General features: G+C 35.8%; 1 protein-coding gene across 3 annotated transcripts in view; it reads right to left on the bottom strand.

Moving 5' to 3' along the window:
- LOC143915053 (protein turtle-like) overlaps positions 1–22,196 on the bottom strand; it is a 373,910-nt gene that overhangs the window by 311,398 nt on the left and 40,316 nt on the right. For all 3 annotated transcript variants that reach the window (XM_077435466.1, XM_077435467.1, XM_077435469.1), the window contains exon 2: positions 15,966–16,026. The gene's annotated coding sequence lies outside the window, so the exon portion shown is untranslated. The remainder of the gene's footprint in view (positions 1–15,965; positions 16,027–22,196) is intronic.

Genomic DNA, 22,196 nt, shown 5'->3' with positions numbered 1-22,196 from the left:
ATATAATATTCCGTTTGTTACAGACATTACTAACAAACTAACCAGTAGATTCTATGACAGAATCACTAATAACCATACTAACACACTTGTGAAGAGTCTCGGTGATTACAACAAAATGTCTATACCCTTCAGGTATAAACACAGATTACCTAAACACAATCTGCTTTAGATCATCGACTTTAGAGAGTCTTTAATTAATATTATGTATTAGATGTATTATGAACATTTATAAGGATTGTAAATAGGTTTTTGAGCTCTTTTTCCTATTATGCTTTAGATTAACATTAGAATAATATAATACTGTGATTACTAACCAAATTAAATTAAATTGTAAAATAGAAAATGATCAGTAGATCAGTAGCTATTAAAATAGATATAAGATGTATTGTGAACATAATTTCGTAATAATAAAAAGCATTTAAAAATCAAAAACAGACCGTCTGTTCACCGATAACAGACGGTCTGTAAAAGAGATGGCTGCATACGTAATGGCATAGTAAACGAGATCTTGGTGAACAGACGGGGTGAGGAAGAGATGGCCGTATACGTAATGCCTGGAGCGCATCCTCGGTTTACGGAAAATCTGTGAACGAGTTGTCGTATCACCCCCCTATAAGAGCACACTTCTTTCCCCCACCCTTAATTTTTGGTAAAAGTCGGAATTCTCGACAGGGCGGATCCTCTAGGCTCGGAAGCGAGGCTCGGTCGACCCGCTCCTTCCTGTCATCGGTTGCTCTTTGCGAGTATTTTAAGAATTTATTCTAATTATAATCTTTAATTCTGCTGGTCAGACTTGGATATTTGTGACTCCAAGTCGATCGTTTCCGATTTATCAGAGTTTGCCAATTTATCTGATTTCATTGCTGAAGCGGTTACTCCTTAAAATTGGCAAAAACCATCCTACCCATTATGTCACCACTATTTGAATATGATTTTAAAGATTTATTATAGATAACATAGATGTCTCGTTAATTTTCTTATATGTAGTATTTGTATTATGCTTAAATATCTGGTCACAGTGACGCGTTAAAGTATTTTGTAATATCACTGTGGGTAATATGTAAATAAATAAACAAATAAATATGTATGCTAATACTGAGACGTGAATCGTGTTTTTGATAATAAAAATGTGGGCAATGTGAACTCGATACATGAAATATAGTACAGTAGATTTTAGTTTATATATTTGTATGTGTTTTTTTTACCCTTTAAAGATTATAAAAATAAGAATTTTCCACTAAATCAATTCCGAAGTATGATTTATGAAAAGTCAAACACACACACATACAAAAAATAGATAAAGTAAAGAAAAACTGCAAACGTAAGTAAAACGTTTCGGTTCGAGAATAAATACATACATACATGTACATATATAAAAACTATTGCAAAATAAAGTTTCAATTCAGCAGATTTATTAGATTCTAAAACAGATGTTGAGTCACACACACAGGTAGAAAAAAATGGAATGCTAATAAATTTTATGAGATTTAAAAACGATGTTAAATACAGAATTTATTTAAACTGCGCGAAACCGCTTACGGATATTTGTCGTTTCGCTTAATTGAATTTCGAAATAAAAACAATCGGCGAACGAGGATATAAAATTGCAAATGTTTTACTTAAGAATGCGAGTGCATCTTGGCAGTTGGGCACGTTCCAGCGGATGCAAAGCGAATGCAATTGTTGCAGGAAAAAAAGCCCCGCTTTCAATCGGTTCAAATTTTCAATGAAAACTTTTCCGTTTCGATTTCAACCCTTTGTCGGTCAAAAACTAATGTGATTTTTTTTAACTAAACGAGCTTATTTTTTGGATTTAGCTTCTTAAAAAACATTAGATTAACTAGTCCGAGCAGAGAGAGACATCAAAATCAAGCGTGCAAAATTTGGCCGTTATCTTTATTCTGTTAGTGAAGAGACGCAGTCAGTCCAAAATCAATTCAAAAAGTCGAAAGCAGAGGGTTGAAAACAAAGATAGAAGACATCGAAAAGAGAGACGTCAAACAAGCGGCGAGAACGCATTGGCCAAAGAACAAACACCGCATCGGCCATTTCAATTTTATAAAAACATATTTTTATCATTCATTATATAATCTATTAGTGAAGTAAAAATATATATGAGAGATAATGAGAGCCTACAATGCAAATTGTATAACATAAAGTGTGAAAAAGATAAAGTAATAGGCGTTTAAACTATTAAAATCTCACATAACGAGTCGGGTCAGAAGTTCAAACAAAGTACTGGCTGTTGGCAATGGGTTTTATATGACGATTATATTTCACTATCGACTTAGCATTAACAATTAGAATTAACAATTGAACTTAACGACTTAGAATTAACAATTGAAATCTCTATCGGAGGTCAAACTTGCAAAGCGATTGGAAGAGTTTAGCAAGGGACCACTTATTTTTGAACGAAGTGAAACAAATATAAACCTTGTAAAAACGAATATTTTCATAAAATTTCTAAACATTTGTTTTGAATTTGTGACCAGTTACATACATACACATATAGGTAAATGAACGGTAATTGGACTATTCGTCACATTGGGGTGGTCACAAAGACAATTTTTGCCATGAAAATCGCGAATACACAATATTTGGCACTCGAGTTCGCGTTACTATGATAGTTATCGTTAGTATGATGGACTTTTCGGCTGCCAGATGTTCCGTTATAGAGATTTTAGTGACTTTGTGACGAGTAATTTGTGACCAGTAATCACCGAACCAAATGAACATCTCTTAAAAAAACCCAAATATGAACCAAAGACTACTTTGAGACTACGTTAAATTTGAGGATGAAAGTGCGAAATCTGGAAACAGTTTTTTTTAGTATAAAAAACATTTTAACATTAATTATATAACCTATTAGTAAAGTAAATATATATGAGAGATAATGAGAGCCTATAATGCTTATTTTATAAGATGTACTGTCAAAAAGGTAATGTTATAGGCGTTTAAACAATTAACGAGTGGGGGGCGGAAAGTCAAACAAACAAGCCATGAGCTGTCATCGTCTCGAAATTTTTTTGGATTCTTAAACGTGTTTATTACGATTATTTTTCACCATCAAACTAGCGGAAGCAATTGAAATTTCTACCGGCGACCAAACTGAATATGTGTCAGACCAAAAGGCGAAGTAAAGCTAAGAAAAGGCCTTGTAAAAATTCTTGTATCTTTAAGCATAAAATAAATAATTTTCTAAATACCACGATATGGTAACCCCAGATAATATCATCCGGGGATGTTTTGTATGCGCTCACGTACGCGGAATAAGGGAAAATCTTCCATGGGGGGGTGAGAGGGGGGAGTCATGGGGTGGTCGACGAGTCTTCGTAATAAAAGCAAATACACGGTCGATCGGTCTTTCCCAACCCGGAGACGGTATGTAGGTAAATGTTTAAGCCGGTTAAGTCAATATCGCCCAACAATGGAGCTTTCAGAGCTTGCAAAAGCCGGCAAAGGAGCGAGGAGTCCTCCCCCACCCCCCACCCCACGCCCACCCTGATCGTAAACATTGCTAAAAAATGCACGTCTTGAGACTTTTATATCGTTTTCTTTTTCAAGTCACGAGCGCATATCACACAGCCGGGGCAGACTGTCAGGACCAAGTTTCCCTAACGAAACTTTCCATTGAATCGGGTGGTGGGGTGAAGTGGATGAAAACTTTTTTCCCAGAGAAATATACGACGCGGGAATACGTATGTAGGGAAAAATAATAATAAAGACCCGCCTCTACGTGGATTGTGAATAATACTTATCAAAGCAACACCTCAACTTGAATTCAATAAGACGCTCGAATCGTGTTCGGTCTCAATCAACTTAAGCTGCGAAGTTGATAGCCGTGTTAACACAATACGCATGTCCTTGCTAACAATAAATACGACATAGACTACGTATTATGTTTATTATAATTGCAGAAAGTTTTCTATTAGGGGAAAAGGACGAAACAGTATAAAAAAAATCTCGAGTTCGAATTTTCGCATGATCACAAAACTTCATCTATTGTTACTACGTACGATAAAGTAAAAATAGCTTCAACTACGGCATTCATTAATATAATTAGTCACCGGACTCGGAAGGTGATGCGTATTGTTCAAAGGTTGTAAATGCATTGTTAAAGGTTTGCAGAACCTTTTTTACAAAGGATTTACAACAATGGAACAATGGATAGCACTGTGACTATCCGGTGTCTAAATATAATACAAGAACCACCGAATAACTAAGGTGGTAAAAGAGTTTTGGAAGGAACAGAATTAGGTCTCAAGAAGCCCCATACAAAGTTTCACCTGTCCTAGCAACATATGTATGTACATACGTATATATCAGCCAGCAGCATAGCTCGGTCGTTAAGCTACTGCTTAAAACCGAGAGGCGCCGGGTTCGATCCCATGAGCTGACATCGATTGAAAAGAATTTTTCTGAGTAAATCTGTAGTGCTGCTGGTCAGACTTGGATATTTGTGACTCCAGGTCGATCGTTTTCTATCAGAGTTTGCCAATTTTTCTGATTTCATTGTTGAAACGGTTCCCGTTTAAAATTGGCTAAAAATCCTTCCTACCTACTATGTCACCACTATTTGAGTATGATTAATGGACATACAATAAAATGTATGTACAGTTCATAGATGTCTCGTTAGTTTGCGAGTTTTCAGTGTTAATTCAGTGTAATTCAGCGACTTGTATACTAAAATTGTTGTATTGTTTTTAATTGGCCAGGAAGGCGCATTGGGGTATACATATAAGGCCTTCCTGGTATATATGTAAAAAATAACTAAATAAATATAATATTGTAGCGTAGGGGTGGGTTGAGGATCCAAAATAAAGACCAAACTCGCTTCACAGCATTTATTGAATGATTTAGGAGGTCCACGCGCAGCCAGCGCTCGTTCCAGAATACTACATGTACCATGTGTACTTCCTTTTAAAGGACAAGTTGCCCACTACAGCTTCCCCGATCCGTTTATTTATCCGTTGCTTAGGCACGTAAAGTTTTACAGTCTCACGCTCTCAGGCACACACAGTCTCACGCTCTCGTCCGGATTCTGAGAATTCTACCAGAGACTTACGCGTCCCGTTAGACCAATTCGGGGGTCTCCATTGTGAAACCCCAAATACACTTAGACAGCGGATAATCCCCATGATGTCCATGACCAGCAGCGTGGACTAGTGGTTAGCATCTATGCTTTCGAACATATGTAGTGGTCACGGGTTAGAGTCCCACTGGTTGCTGCTGGTCTTTGGTTTCAGACTCCAGGTCAATTATTTCCTATCAGAGTTTGCAAAGTTATCTGATTTTCATTGAAACGGTTCCAACAAATTGGCAACCTTTACCCATTTCTCACTAATCTCGACCTTTTTCTCGCGAATCTCGAAATTTGACAATTTATATAAAAAATGCTCCGAAAATGTAAGTTTATCAAAAATTTATCCATAGATGTCTCTATGATGCTTTGTTAAAACTATTCTAAAAATTGTATATCGATGTTTGTAATTGACCAGGAAGGCGCATTGGGGTTAACCTGTTAGGCCTTCCTAATATATACATACATATGTATGTATATATGTAAAAATCTACCCAAATCTACATGGTATCTCACTCCTACATAATCGCCCCAACATAACCACCCTGATAGAACCGCCCCAACAAAAAGCACTTTTCAGGTTTTTCATTTAATTTTGATTTACCGAGCGAAGCCGGCTAACACCACTAGTCTTAACATAAAATACACTATCATGAGATAAACAGTGTACATATTTTCTACGCTGAAGTACTGGTTGAAGTTTGGGGTTGTTTCTTTCCTTCAACTTAAAATTTCCAACTGAATTTTATAACATAATAAATATAATACATCTACTACAATCCCATATGATCAATAAATATGTACATAAAGATATTTAAATAAATAAATATAAAAATTATTTTCACATAGCTCGAGGAGGCTTCCGTCATCTCGGAGACAATGAAAAGGGTTCATTAAATCATTTTCGAAAAGATTTTCAAGTCGCGGCTGTTATTTGACAGATAAATATTTAATTACTACATTTCGCAGACTCGGCTCGCACAAAGATAAGCGTTAAATTTATAATTCTGGCATTAATTCGAACGACAAAACTTCGCATTGTATTTCGGGGAAAAACTCTTGTTCAGATGTATGCACATAATAGTGTTGAATTCAATTTGGAATCGCAAATCACAAACGTGTAACAATGGAAACTAGATTACAATAATATTTTAAAAGCGTACAATCGAAAGCAATTAAAGCACAACAATGAGCGGATTTATGGCTATACAATAATCGATAGCGATTTGTGCGAGCTTTAAAACAATCTATGTATATAGTGACCGACACGCAACTTGCATCCTATATATGAAAAGTTTTAATTTTTAGCAAGTACTGTAATTAAATTTATATATACATATATGTCACAGTGAAATTATACCCGCAGTGAAATTATAATTTAATTTCACTTAAGTTTAAGAAATTATAATTTCACTTAAGTTTCAGTGAAATCATACCCAATTACATTTTCACTGGCCCCTATGAGTGAAAGTATTATTTTTGACAGTTGGATGATAGTGCGTCGCCGATGCGAATCGCGCCACTCTCCACCACAACCCCGCTCCTCTCCATCCCCACTCCGATGCCGAACTCGCACTCACACACCCTCCCCGAAATTCATTTCCACTCTCTTCATGGTCCTCTATATTTTTTGATTTGTTTTTTTTTTTTTTTTGATGCCGCATGTGTGGGAATGGATACGGAAGCAAACACATCATAATATCTTAGCATCCAACACTTATTTATTTAAGGTTAGGTTAGGTTAAGTTAGGGTTGGTTTAATTTATTTAAACTTTTGTTAGGTTAGGTTGTTAGGGTTGGTTTTATTTATTTAAGATTAGGTTGTTAGGGTTGGTAGTACGTTATAATTCGAATTACAAATTCAACAACATTGAGAAGTGAATTCGGAATTCTATTGTTAGATCCGAACTTACTGCTTCAGTGAAATTATAATCTCACAAGTGAAATTATAATTTCACTGACAGTAACAGTTTTATTATAACATACCTAAATATACATACATATATAAGTCGAGCCCTTTCAGCCTTTTTGAAGCGCGATCCAGATTAGGATAATCGTTTGATAAAAATCAGCAAATTTGATAAATTAGCCAATATCATAATATCTTTGAAAGGCTGCAACTCAGGTATATCATCTTCAAGATATTTACTTACATATGAAAGATAAGCTGCTTGACGAATACACATCTTCGTATTATTAAGAATTGCAATTAAATTCAGTATATTGTTTTTGTTGGTAATATTTAGCAATTCCATAAAAATTCCAATCGGAGTAATTTTGGATCGCGAACCATATGTTAAGAACCTATGAGTGTAAGTATTTATACGATATACACGTGAACATATTTCGTAATGATTAATGAAAGTGGTGCCATTTACCCAAAATTTTGATTAGATTTATATCTAAAATGCCGCATAATTAATTGTATAATAAAATGGCATTATTTTTTTTTTCAAAAGATTAATATTCAAACTTCGTATGTACTACGTACGACTCGCTCGTGAAACCACATTTATATTAAAAAAATTACATTTTCGCGAAATATGTGAAAACATATATATGTATGTACTACGTTGATTGCTCGGAAGCTTGTGTAGAATTTAAATTTTGAAAGTACCAGCTAACAATTTTCATACTAGCGTGAATTTCTTTTCGCGTTTGACTACGTCCAGGTGTATGCGACACCTGAACTTTTGAAGAACCTCACGTATTTCCTGCTTTGAATAATTTTAGAACAAAGAGATTTAGAGCGGGGAAAAGAGCAAATATATTTTGCGTAATATACAAAAGCAATTTTTTCCACGAATAGCGCCGAAAATCAATATGGAGGAAAAGGCGACAGAAGCTATTCTCAGAAACCGCAAGTATGAATGAAATGACAAACGATATTAACGCAGTCGCGGAATCTGTATTGTATACTTATACAGAGTGAGACAGAGAACCTTAACGATTCCTAAACGTAAATGTAATACATAGACATCGGATGGTCATTAGATCAGTTTATGGTTATTGTTAAGATAGAATTTTTCATAGAATTTTTTTTTACTTTATCTATGTAAGTAGTAACAATAGATGAAGTTTTGTGATCATGCGAAAATTCGAACTCGAGATTTTGACTGATTCGAACTCGGAATCGATCACTGATCACGTTTTCATGATCTAGAAAAAAAGCGTTTGTCTGTGTATTTTGGGGATTTTTTGAACACTGTTCGTCCTATCGAACTGAAACTTGGTATCGGTTACTGAAATTCTTATCGATGCGACGTTAATTTTTTTTATAATTTTTAACTTGACTGGATATGGTACCTCTCCGTATGTGTGTCCACTTTTTTTGAAGTTTTTGATTCAATTATCTCCCAAACCATGCTTTTTCGACGAATCGGGGCGGTTTAGCTCTATTTACAAAGCTAGATTCCAAAAAAAAACGTTCGGCGAACCTTTAACAATGCATATACAAAAATTGAACTATATGCGGCACCCTCTGGGTCCGGGCTTTAGTAATAACTACGACAACAACCAAAGCGGCGGTTCATTATAATGAAGCAACGCGACGAGAACGTATCTTGTCTAGTTGATGAAGCACTAAACTAAAACAAACTACAGTTCTACAATTCTAAAAACACCAACTCATTTTTAGGAAATCATCAAGTTTATTTTAACATCAAGAGGTGTTAAGGTTAATGCTACACCAAGTTTTAAGCATTCAATTTGAAAAGAAGCAATCTCTGATAGCTATTCTGTTTATTAAGCTATTCTGTTTAAACACTTTTGGCATTTGAATTTTTGATTCTTAAATGCTTTCCATTGTTACTAAATTATGTTCTCACTGCATCTTATATATATTTTATAATAGCTAGTGATCTACAGATCATTTTCTATTTTACAATTTTATTTTATTTTTGTTAGTAATTTTAGTATTATATTATTCTAAAGTTAATGTACAGCATAATAGTAAAAAGAGCTCAAAAACCTATTTACAATTCTTATAAATGCTAATAATACATCTTATACATAGTATTAACTAAAGACTCTCCAAAGTCGACGATCTACAGCAGATTATGTTTATTAGAAGGGTATAAACAATTTGCTGTAATCACCGAGACTCTTTACAAGTGAGTTAGTATGGTTATTAGTGAATCTGTCATGGAATATACTGGTTAGTTTGTTAGTAATGTCTGTGACTAGTAACGGAATATTATTTAGACTTTCGGCATTTAACCATATATGTATGTATGTATGTATAAGTGCTTCAAGAAATGACGAACACTATTTTCAATCACTATCCATAATGCGATAGGAATCCACTTGAGTGTAACTTTACCTTGTTACGTCTGCTCAACAACATCAATATGTACTTGTCGAAAACTGACGAGGCTTGAAATTCAGTACGCCATGCCAGAGCTATTGTATAAAAAGAAAAATAAATATTTTATGAACAAAACAAAAACTTTCAGCCGCACTCTGTACACAAGAAGTGTAGCGACAGGGAAAGAGGTCGAAACGAGAAACGAGAGTATGTGTTTGCGTTTAAAAATATAAAATCAAAGCACAATTGGCCAAAGCAGTTTCCTACATAGGGCTCGTTTGTATATGTGACCGAGTGTTTCTGAAAGAGATTGATGGGAGAAACCCGAATTGCACCAACCCCCCGCTAACCACCGCCACCACCCCCTCCCCACAGAATCCCACCCTCTCGTCATCTCCCACCGACCAGTCGACGGCGAAAACACGGCTCGGAGGGCTAAGGGTTACCGTGCACTAACCGGGTCGACCTACATTCGATACCGATTCCAACGGGTTAACTTAAACCGCACGAGTCAACTGACAGTAAACAGATCACTAATCACCCAGGAAATTAATCATTCTCATGTATAATATCATACATGCCATACATACATATATCGAATCGAAAGTGTAATATCACATCGCGAATTTAGACGCGTTTCGGATATCAATACACTTATACCTCATCGTAAGTTATATCATACATACATACATACGTTAATAAGCTACATAGTACATACATATAATAAACCGGGAATTTATATACCTACATATGTACATACATATTAACCCGCAAATGGTCAGATTTTAACCTCAGTCCAAAATCAAGCCAAAAAGCCAAAATTAGAGAGTTGAAAATAAAGATCGACTGGTTCGAGCAGAGAGACGTCAAAACGTTAACGTTAGGGTATTGGCATATCGAATTATCAACATTATAATACTAGTGTTATACCCGATGACATATCATCGCATGGGTGTTGACATGATTTATTAAATAAAAAAAATTAAAAGAAATGTGTCGGTTGGATCCGCATGCGGTCGGATTTTCTTCAAATACCTTTTAAATATATTTATATTTAATTGTTTAATATGAAAAAAAATATTAAAACCCCCTACCTACCTACATGTAAACAATATAAAACACCAATAGAAAAATTGATTAATTAATTTATTTATTAAATAAATTTTCAATAGATGGCGGTAAATTCATTGGTAGCCAATAGTATATATAGAAGTTTTTTTGTTATCGTATTCGTATATACGTTTTGGTAGTAGTATAGCTGTGACGTACATATGTACATACATATGTATGTCGAATCGAAACTACCATTATAGTACGGCAAGCGTTATCTCAGACATTCAAACATGATTTGTGGCACACCTAATTTAATAAGTAACACCATTGATTTATAGCACACCTTAAACACTGACTAGCCAAAATTGTACGACACGTGTCTTCAACACTTCGTTATTTTAAAGAAGAGTATATAAACTCATTACTGTTAGAATTTAAGTTAGTCATCACCATCGACTCCGAGAGTGGTAGTCACCGGACCAGAAGGTGCAGCGTATAGTTCAAAGGTTGTAAATGCATTGTTAAAGGTTTGCCGAACCTTTTTTACACAGGATTTACAACAATGGAACAATGGATAGCACTGTGACTATCCTACCTCTAGTCATCACCATCGAGACTCCGAGAGTGGTAGTCATCACTAGTCACCGGAGCCTGAGGGGGCTGTGTATTGTTCAAAGGTTGTAAATGCATTGTTAAAGGTTTGCCGAACAATGGATAGCACTGTGACTATCCTACCTCTAGTCATCACCATCAAGACTTTGAGAGTGGTATTCATGACTAGTGAGCGGGCTGGAAGCGTGCCGTTCTTTGTGAATTGTTCGCGGTACTTTGTTAAAGGTTCGCCGAACCTTTTTTTTTGCACTCTAGCTTTGTAAAGAGACCCAAAACGCCCTGATTCCTGGAAAAAGCACGCTCCCTATCCGCCCTTTTGTCATGACTAGAGGTAGGATAGTCACAGTGCTGTCCATTGTTCGGCAAACCTTTAACAATGCATTTACAACCTTTGAACAATACACGGCCCCCTCAGGCTCCGGTGACTAGTCATGACCATCGAGACTTCGAGAGTGGTAGTCATCATCATCAAGACACTGAGAGTGAAAGTCGATACCATCGAGACTCCGAGAGTAGCAGTCAACACATCAGCAGAACAAAGTTAAATAGTGAACAGTTCTACGTTTCTCATTTAAATTCTCCGTTCCATAATTAAATTTTACCAATACGATAAATGTAACGTTTTAATAATAATAAAGAAATCTTGGTTAGTTAACCAAGTACATAGTTTAAAAAAAAAGGAAAAATTATTTAATCTTTCATTGGAACGTGACAGTACATATGTATGAGTATATAATAAATACATATATATATTTCCGAAGCCGCCCCTGCTTGGACCTGAGTTCCTATTTATATCATAAATAATTACATTTGACATGTTAACACGTACGCGCAACTTTTGAAAGCATCCTTTGAAAATAATATAAGGATCATGTTAATCACTTTGACTTTTAATGGAGGCACAGCAAAAAAGGCACGCGCTAAATGAGGCATGTTTAAAACGGTAACTGGTGTAGCACAGTTTCCTAGTTTGAATACACCCAGAGTACCGAAATGACATCCATCCCAAAACGTCCCTCCCCCTTTTCATCCCTTTCACCCCTCCCCGCCTCCGCCCCGTTCCTCGTCTCCTTCCCCGGGTCGAGCATTAGTTCTGCAAAATTAACTTTTATCGTACGATACGGAGCTCATAAACGTATTTTTACGATTCTCACGTAGAGATTTTTCTTCGAGATGAAGAAAACGCCGCGAAAAAAATATATACATATAATACAGATCGCGTATAATACACCTAGGCATACCCACGTACAATTACTTTCAGCGCTGGGCGAACGGAAAATGGATTTCGATACATTTCATATGCGTATATGTATGTACTTTTGTGGGGGGGAAATCAAACGTGAAGCTTTTCATAAGCTTCATATTAATAGATATATGAAATTTCGGATTGAATCAAATCAAAGATAAAATTAACTACATGTGTATTTACATACAGACACATATCAAATTATTCTAGATGCAGTTATTCATAATTTGAATTTCAATCACTTATCATGCTTCTATTCGCCGATATACTGTAAATGGTAGTTAGATAACTACATCGTTTGCTGTAGTTAAAGCTAAATAAATCATTTGATACTGTATGACTCATATTAAGCCTTGAGATAAAATCAATTTATTTTATTTCAATCGAACGTGTACGTACACTCGCCTTTACAGGTCGCTCCAAAACGACGAGTTACTACATAATACAGATACAATACAATACTACAATTAATATTGCGAATTCAAACAAACATCATCCATACTGACATATATGAAAATTTTTTTGCAGCATTTTATTATAGAAATTGGCGAACCTCAAGAGGCTAGATAAAGTGAGATTTTAAAGAGAGATTGGAAAGGAAATGCCAATTTACAGGAACTGTTTCAGTGAAAATCAGAAAAATTGACAATCTCTGAAAGGAAGCGATCGACCTGGAGTCACAAACCAAGGTCTGGCCAACCAACAGCTACTAGTGGGAATCCAACAATGACCACTTCGCTCGAAAGCTATAAATGCTAACCACTAGTCCACGCTGCTGGTTAAATGTAAATAAAATTGATGTATTTCTATCTATCCAATTTTAACAACGAATTAGACAAACCTTCAAGTTATGCGACATGATGGAGAACAGGATTTAAAGATAATATAACATGATTTTTTGTTTTATTGTTCTATTTATAATATTACTAGCTGAACCCGGCATTCGTTGAAATGCCATAATAACGCGTGCAATTCCTGTTCCCGTTCTCGTTCCCGATCCCGTTCCCGTTCCCGTTCTCGTTCCAGTTCCACAGACAGTCAATTTTATATATAGGTATAGATATATTTGCTGACGTGGGCCATCCGCTGTGTGTTTGTGGTACAGCCCTGAATGGTCAGTACATTCGAGTGCGAGGTAGGCGTGGCGCGATTATTGTCACACTTGCGGCGTGATGCGTTGAAGGCGGGATAGCTTTACTTTCATTAAAATCGTAATTACGAATATTATTATTAAGAGGTTTTTCCCCTTTATTTTTTCACAGTAATCTTCCCCGACATGCGTACAACAAATCCTGAAAGTTCCATCGTAATCGGTTTAGTGGTTTAGGAGCCTATACGAGAAACACACACAGACATTCAATTTTATATATATATTGTATATATATATATATATAGATTGTTCAATGGTCCTTGCGGCCTTATATATGTAAAGTAAATGTACACCCCAATTATATTTTTTATAAATAGTCATATACAAATAGCAAAAAAAATACAAAATTCTACCCACGTAGTGTCGATCTGAACACTCTCTTCCACCCAATCCACCCCCTTCACAAGACAACGCGAAACCACTCAAAAAAACATCATTCACTAGCCACTTCACAGCTGACATCCGAAATCATATATACGTGCCATTTAAACATGGCAAAAGTAAACCGTCTGACGTGCAATATAGAAAGGGGGTGAGAAGGAGGATGAAAGGAATCGCTTAAGACCCACCTCACCGGCGCGCTCGGAATACGCTCGGTTGATTTTTCACCGAATCGAAGTAATTGACACTTGAAATGTGGGGTAAAACCTAGGAGGCGAGCTCTCGATCGACAAATTCGCTTCACAGGTGAGTGTTGACAGTGAAGATAAACCATCGGATCGTCGGAACGAAGGCGTATTCAAATGAGGAACCGTAACTACCACTTAGCCGTCCTTCGGCAGACGACTGACTCCAGAACCCAAACCGCAACCACTCGAAATAAATCAAAGTGGCTCGATTATTGTCGAGTTACCTACTTGACTCGGTCGGTTCCACAGAGTATTTATAGTATTTATACGAACACCCACGTATATTATACCTACAGGTATATATTATATTATACCTTGGGTAGGGTAAGTACCCAAGGAAACTAGTCGAGCGAGCGCAAACAACGGAACTCATTTCAGCTTTCCCAACTTTTCCTTAACTTAATAACATCGCGATCGTCATCTATCGAAGTTCTTTTTCCTATTCATTTTTCAGCATTAGGTCTGAAAAATAATAGAATGAAAAGCGTGCATTTGAAACGCTCTCGACAGATATCGACGTTTAATACGTCGCAGAAGCGTTTAGTAAGTAGCTAGATACGTACGTTTGTACGTACTACGTGACGGTAAAGAGCGTTCAATAAAGGCTCTTTTCACGGTAATAAAATTTTAACGTAAATCCACGATAGACGGATAAAGGAAGTGGGGTTTTACTCGGTACACTTCTTCCGCCTATTGTGAAGCGAGTCTGGAATGTTGCGCTTTTAAGCTCTTCGAACGATACAAATATTCGATGGGGCTTTTCCATTCAGGCGAGGAAAATTCGTAATATATTACGTACGAATAATTTATACCAAAAATCCTGCCGGATATAAAAATCCTAATTTATTTTATAGAAGTATTAACATACATAATATATATAAAGTATACAACAAAATGTCCATAACCTTCAGGTATAGACAAAGATTATCCAAGGATGCTTCAGACGGTCGACTTTAGAGAGTCTTTAGTTGATATTATGTATTAAACTATTGTTGTACCCGATGAAATATCATCGCATGGGTGTCAGCATATTAAGTTATTAAATAAAAAATAAATAAAATAAATATATCGGTTCTGTGTTCGATTCGCACGCGTTCGATTTTTTTTCGACTATCTTTTAAATATATTTAATTTAATATTTAATTGTTTAATGTGAAAAAAATGATAAAAACTATCTACCTACACGTTAAAAATATAAAACCCCAATATAAAAATTAATTAATTAAATAAATTTTCAATAGATGGCGGTAAATACACGGAGACTTTGTAGCAAAAAGTTTTTCTTTTGATATTATATTCGTATACGTTTTGTTGGCAGTGGTTTAGCTGCAACGTACATATATGTATATATGTCGAATCGAAGCGACTATTATACATAATATGGCGAGCGTCGTCTCAGATAAATAGATAGATAGACACACATAATAGCGATATTATATACATATATGATGTATTATGAGCATTTATAAGAAATTTTTGAGCTCTTGTTCCTATTATGCTGAACGTTAACATTAAAACAAAATAATACTATAATAACTAACAAAAAATTGTAAAATAGAAAATGATCAGTAGCTATTAAAATAGATACAAGATGTATTGTGAACATAAGTTAGGAATAAAAAAAAGCATTTAAAAATCAATAATATATAAAGCCGAACTTTGATTTTTCCGAGAGCAAATTAACGTAACCAATAAATTAAACATTTATAATTTGGAGCAACTCTTCAAAATTTCGGCGAAAAGCTACCTAAACTCTACACGATGGTTTCACCATTTTGTACTGCTACGCGGCCTTGTATTTTAAAAACGTTCATACGTAGCAGATAGGTGCATCTCAAACAGACAATGGTCCTAATAATTAAAATCTATAATAATTAAATTAGTCTTACCACACAGTAATTAACGCCTATATCAGCCTTCTCGGGTTGGAAGAGTTCAAAACAAAAAAAACTGAAACAAACAAAACGTAACGTTTAAAATATATACATACTATTTATTTATGTATACATACATATATTACATTTACATATAAAAGTGTGGTATGGGGGGGGGGGGAGAGAAAATATAAATTTTCGATCCATTCAACACTAGCAGAAATCTGGTCGAAAAAGAAAATGCAGCATAAGAAACAATGTCAAAATGTGACCTCAAAATCCCAATCGCAGCCCCGCATTATGTACCATTACGTAAATCGGTAAACTTGAATCGCGACGAGTCGATGAACCGGTATGATCACTACACATACTGGTTTCACTTTTTTTTGACATTGCACTCGTACGAAAACGCCTCGAGGCGTAATTCATTAGTGCGAATTAACGACCGCACTAAAGCGGTCAAATTTCCAGAGGTCGAAAGCCATAAGTCTACGGAATGGGACATGGGATGGGACAGGGCAGGTGGGAAGGGGTCAATCGATAAATACGAGGGATGGAGGACTCGTCATTTGAGCGGTTTCAAAGTGACATCTTCAGCAACAATGGGTCGCGCGCGCGTTGGGTCCCCGACTCTCGGCCATTTCTCATGAATATTAAACGGAAGCACCAAAACGTCGGTGGGGAGGGGGCGTGATAGGGGGTAGGGAATAGGAACGACCAAGGGTGGAGGGAATAGCTTTAATAATTCAAAGGCGATCAGGGCGAGGCACTCGGCGCGAAGACCGCAAAAAAGGAAGTGCGGTCTTCTGCTCCAAGTGATCGGACATTTGCGAGCGAAAGCCCCAATTGTGGGGCTTCACCGATGCGGTCCACGCCCGCAAATTCAACGGGAGATGAGAAGAAAAAGCTCACCCTCCCGTGGGGGGGAGGGGGGATTCGGCAATGTCCAAATGCCATTATTGCCATCCTTGACTTTAAACCCATAAAGAAAAACGAACTCGGTCGGTGACAGTGACGGTATTGTGAGACCCGCAAGTTTATACTGCTCCATTCCGGATTGTAATTGAGGACTTTCAAATTCAGAAATGTGCACCATCGGTAAATGCGACCTCGCTCTAAGCTTGATCGTCTTATTGATCGATGGTATTGTTAAAGTTTGGTTTTCTATATCCGTCTTCGTGGAAACTTGGATAACTAGGACGGCAGATAGACGGAGATTATGCTGCTTTGAGACGATACTTGAGACAAACCAACATTTACATACATATATCCTTTGAGAATTGAGGATTAAACAGAATGCACGGAGAAATGACGCGACATAAAGCAATTACATTTACATGCTTCTATGAAAATTAGTCGGGAGAAGGAACAACTGCATGAAGCGACTTATACTTGGACTTATAATAATTCCCTAACGATTTAAGCCAACCGGAATACTGTACTCTGTTTAAGAGGAAAATTGAGATATCCGCAAATTATGGCCAATAATGAGGATTACGACTAATGCTAAGTCCATTTGTGATATCTCGAATACTAACATACTATGTATGTATGTAAATGCAACCCCATATATAGGAGTAGTTAGAAAAGGCCAATACTAAAAAAACTGCTTCAAGAGGACATTGTTATAGTTTTTCAGTTTTGATCTATGACGGAAAGATCTTACAGCGCAGATATATATATGTACATAGAATCGTACGGCATGGCATGCTTAGATAGACTCTAGTTGTGAATGCACGTGTCTTATATCATTGTTAATTCGTACGATCTTATTAACTTTAACTGTACCGCGTCTGGCTTTCCATTTCTTCTCGTTGAAATTACATCTTAAATCCTATTTAGTTCCTGTCCGTGTTGCAATTATTTCATCTATTGAATTCCGCGCATTTTTCGAATTAAATGTGCTTGGTTTATGTTATTACGTATTTTCATACTTTTGACTATTATTTCAATTGGGAATTTAAGTGTTTTGGACATTTTTCTTCTTTAGAGCAATCTTAAGGCGAGACAGGCAATATCGTACGGCACGACATGCCTAGATAGACTTCAGCTGTGAATGGGCGGACCATGTCATTGCTAATTCGTACGACCTTATTATTTCGACAAGTGTCCCCTACATTTCTTAAAATATAGGAATCACCGTTATATCGACCACTGTCAAACCTACATCTGTATATCAAAACGAGAAAAATATATCACCGAAAATACTCCAAGGGGGTGAGTTTTGGCCTAGGATCAGGCGAAAAAAAACACGTGCGTGGGTCTGCGCCCTTACTGGCTATATTAAAATGGGGGTAACCTCATTTTGAGGGTTTCATTGATGGTTTAAACGATTTAAATAATAATAGTTAATTAAGAGCCGTCAACAACGTGCATAGATCCAATTTTATACACGGCTAAGCTATTGAAACATTTTTATACATAAAGAGCCATCATTTTATTTATTTTTGGTTGTGGCATTACAGGAGTTCCTAATGCGTCACAATGGTATTAGGGACTCCTGTATTGTATATATGTATTTACATACATATATACACGGACAAAAAAATAAATTTATACATAATCATTAAAAATAGAATTACAATAATAAAATAAATAATAAAAATATCAAATAATAAAATACAAAATAGGGAATGTCTTGCGCCTATAGCCAGCACCAATATATAAGAACCAACCGCAAATACAAAACATCCCTGCGAGGCCCAAATGGAAGAGAGAAGATCAAAATTCCACTCATACATCACATTCAATTGTGAAAATAATGCTGAGCGCAAGCTACCAGACAAAAACATATGTACGTTAAAATAATCTCCGATTATAAGAAAGCAAATAAGACTCGGATACAATATGTGGAATACGATAGATTAAAGTTGAACAAGACAGACAGCATCCCAGTTTAAGCAGACAAATTGTATTAAAGTCTAATGAAACGAGATACCTACCACAACTAGTAGTGTTCGTGATACATACTTGATGCGGATTACAGAGTTATGCATAAGCGAATTCCATCTGAACATTTCAGCACACACTCCGATACACAAATCGGAGATCGGATTTAGGACCGAGTCAAGAGCCACAAAGGAATTCCATACTGGGTCATCCGACCGTACAAATGACAGTTCAATTCGAATTTGACATGTGCCACCGTGTGCGTCATCAATATAACCGAGACGTCAACGAACTCCCAAAGCGAATGCCGAACATCCAAAGATAGACTTTTGCCGATTTTAAAGCGGACAAAGTAAACGCATCTATTTTATGTATGTATGTACGTACATATACATATACATAGGTATTCGATAACAAAAGAGACTAACACCCCTCCTGAGAGTGTGCTGAATTCGAGGGTATCACGCTCCGTTTAATTGCTATTATCCTGATTGTGCCTTTGCCCCTTGTGTTGTGGCATAATATTGATTACTGATACAATGAAATACGTACATACATTGTTTAACGCAAGGGTAGAGTATTGGACAGTGAACAAAATGATGCAAATTCAATCCCCAAATGTTACATATGTATAATGTATAGATTATTGAGTAAACTTAACTAACAAATACATGGTATTCATTTGACAGAATCATCTCAGAATTTGCACATTTAGCCTGGTAAATTTAGTTTAGACGGTTTCGTACTAAAATTGACACCAACTAAATTCATTTTACCCGCCATAATCATCACCCTTTTCTACTTGATATTCTGTCCTCTTGAAATGGTATGGGGGAAAACCACTAAAGAAAACCTTTTTCTAGAAAAGGTATTTATACGGTGGTGAATTTCATTTCAATATAATCTACAAATGGTTGAAAGTGAAAAAAAATATCGTCTTAGAAATTTCTATTTAATTCAGAACTATCCGACAAATCCAGGCATTTAAAGGCTTTTCTCGTCGTATAGAACAGTGGTTTTCAAGTGCGGCCACGGTGGCCGCATGCGGTCAATAGTGGATTTTACTGCGGCCACCAGCGACTTAATAGTATATAAAACTAATATTTTAAAAAACTTAAATATAATTTAAAAATTACAAAAAAGTAACTTAACAATAATAGAAACCATGCTCATCATTGACAAACTAAAAAATATAGCGAAAAGCCTTGTGACAGAAGTTGAAAATGACATTTTTCAATTTTATCTTCTGTTAGTGATTTGATAGATAAGATACAGACACAACTTCAAAATTAAAATTAAAACTTAAAATAAAAGAGCGTCTTAAATCTCTGAATCTGGAACTTGATAAAAAGTTCGAAGAATTGAATTTTTTTAAAACTGTTTCTTTTGTATCTTCCCCTTTTATTAAGATGACAAATGAAAATTTCATAGTACTACAAAATAGATTAAAATCATTTTCAGTATTGAGATTAATTAACTGGGCTAACGTAAAATATTTATTATTAGAAATTAGTCATGATCAAGTACTTAATAATCATTTTAATAATATTTCGGTTCAAAAATTTTGGTCGGAAATATACGTTGACAATGAAACAAACCAATATAAAGATCTGGCAACAATTGCTTTATTAATATTGTCTATTTTTCCCACTACCGTATATTGCGAAAGATCATTCAGTGTAATGCACTTTATTAAAAACAAATTTAGAAACCAACTGACAGACGCAAACTTAGAAGCAGCAATGCGGCTTGCATTGGATGAAAGGAGTAGTACACTTTCTTTTCGCTTCACTCTCATTTAGTCAGACTTTAATTGTTTAAGCGCCTATAACTTAATCTTTTTTACACTATATCTTATATAATTTGCATTATAGGCTCTCATTATCTCTCATATACATTTTTATTTCACTCATAAGTTATATATCGAATGTTAAAATGTTTATATTATAATGGTGATTCAATATGCTTGTTATGGCCAAGTACCTCAAGCTCAACTGTCAGAGTGACGTTTGTCACTGACATCTCACGATCTTTTTGTTCTTGTTTTCAACTCGTTGATATGAGATGTTTTTGGTTAAAGTATGCACATTATTTTACAAGGTTTTTATCAGTTTCACCAAATACATTCGTAAGAAATGCCTTCCTAAACTCTTCCGATCGCATTGAAACAACTTTTTGTGGGATTTGGCCCCCGATAGAGATTTCAATTGTTTCCGCTAATTCGTTAGAGATTTAACCGTCATAAACATGTTTAAAAATTCTAAAATTCTCGAGACGATGACAGCTCTCGACTATTAGAGTGATTGCCTATGCATGCTTGACTCTCCGCCCTTGATTCCGGAATTCCAGCCTGTTCAAAGTTGATAATATACCAAATTTTATAATCGTATTATAAATTGAAAACTGTAGTGGACGAATTTCTACAATAGATAGTATACTGTTTTTTTGAACCAGTCATTAACAAAGTTATTAGCTAGTTTCATATGTTGTCAAAAATAAATAAAAGATAAGGCTTAATAAGATAATGTAAATATTACCAAATGACAAAATTGTGCCCAAAGCTCAAAGATTGAGGTTCAAACTTTTGAAATACGAAATAATGTTAATGGTTCATGCCAAAAATATTCACAGCTCAATTGTCAACGTTTAATGCTTTCAACCGAGTAGTCATGGGTTCGTTTCCTGACCCGACCTTGTATATATGACTCCAGTCGATCGTTTACTCTTTGAAGTTTCTAATTTATCTGATTTCATTGATACGGTTCCACCAAATTGGTATCTCTCGCAAAAATTCGAGTTCATGGCATTCTCGAAGTTTTTTTGATATATAAGAATATATAGAAATGCAACAATGTTTAGGGATTACCTGTTGGGCCTTCCTAGTATCCATATATTTATATGTATAAAAATAAATTATAATTTCACTGCGAATATTTTTGGTTTTTGAACATTACAAGATAAACTTTTCCTCGTTAGTAGTAAAATTACCACAGAAGAGAGCATCCCAAGACATTTCGAAACCGAGTATGCCGTATCAATTATAGATGAGGTATTATTGATTCTTCTGGCTTTCTTCATATTATTTTTTTACTCTTTTTCCCTTTTGGCTGGGAAAAGACTTCCGTTATGATAGTCGTTTAATACCAACATTTCCCGGGAGCACGTTCTACTTCGCGCCGGCATAAATTGAATCAGCGCGATCTCGTCGATGTCAAAACGAGACAGAGAAAGAAAGAGTCCAGAGCCGTTTAATCCAGCATCCGAAAGAAGAGCAGTCCATAGAGATGGGTGGGTGGGTGGGTGGCACACGTACTACAACATAACCGCGCCAAGGAGAGCGAGACGAGAGAAGTCCAC

The sequence above is a fragment of the Arctopsyche grandis genome, chromosome 8, assembly GCF_051622035.1.
Source record: "Arctopsyche grandis isolate Sample6627 chromosome 8, ASM5162203v2, whole genome shotgun sequence".
In the NCBI taxonomy this organism is placed as follows: domain Eukaryota; kingdom Metazoa; phylum Arthropoda; class Insecta; order Trichoptera; family Hydropsychidae; genus Arctopsyche; species Arctopsyche grandis.
The sequence above is the reverse complement of the archived record's forward strand: the minus strand, read 5'-3'. Positions and strand labels throughout refer to the sequence as shown.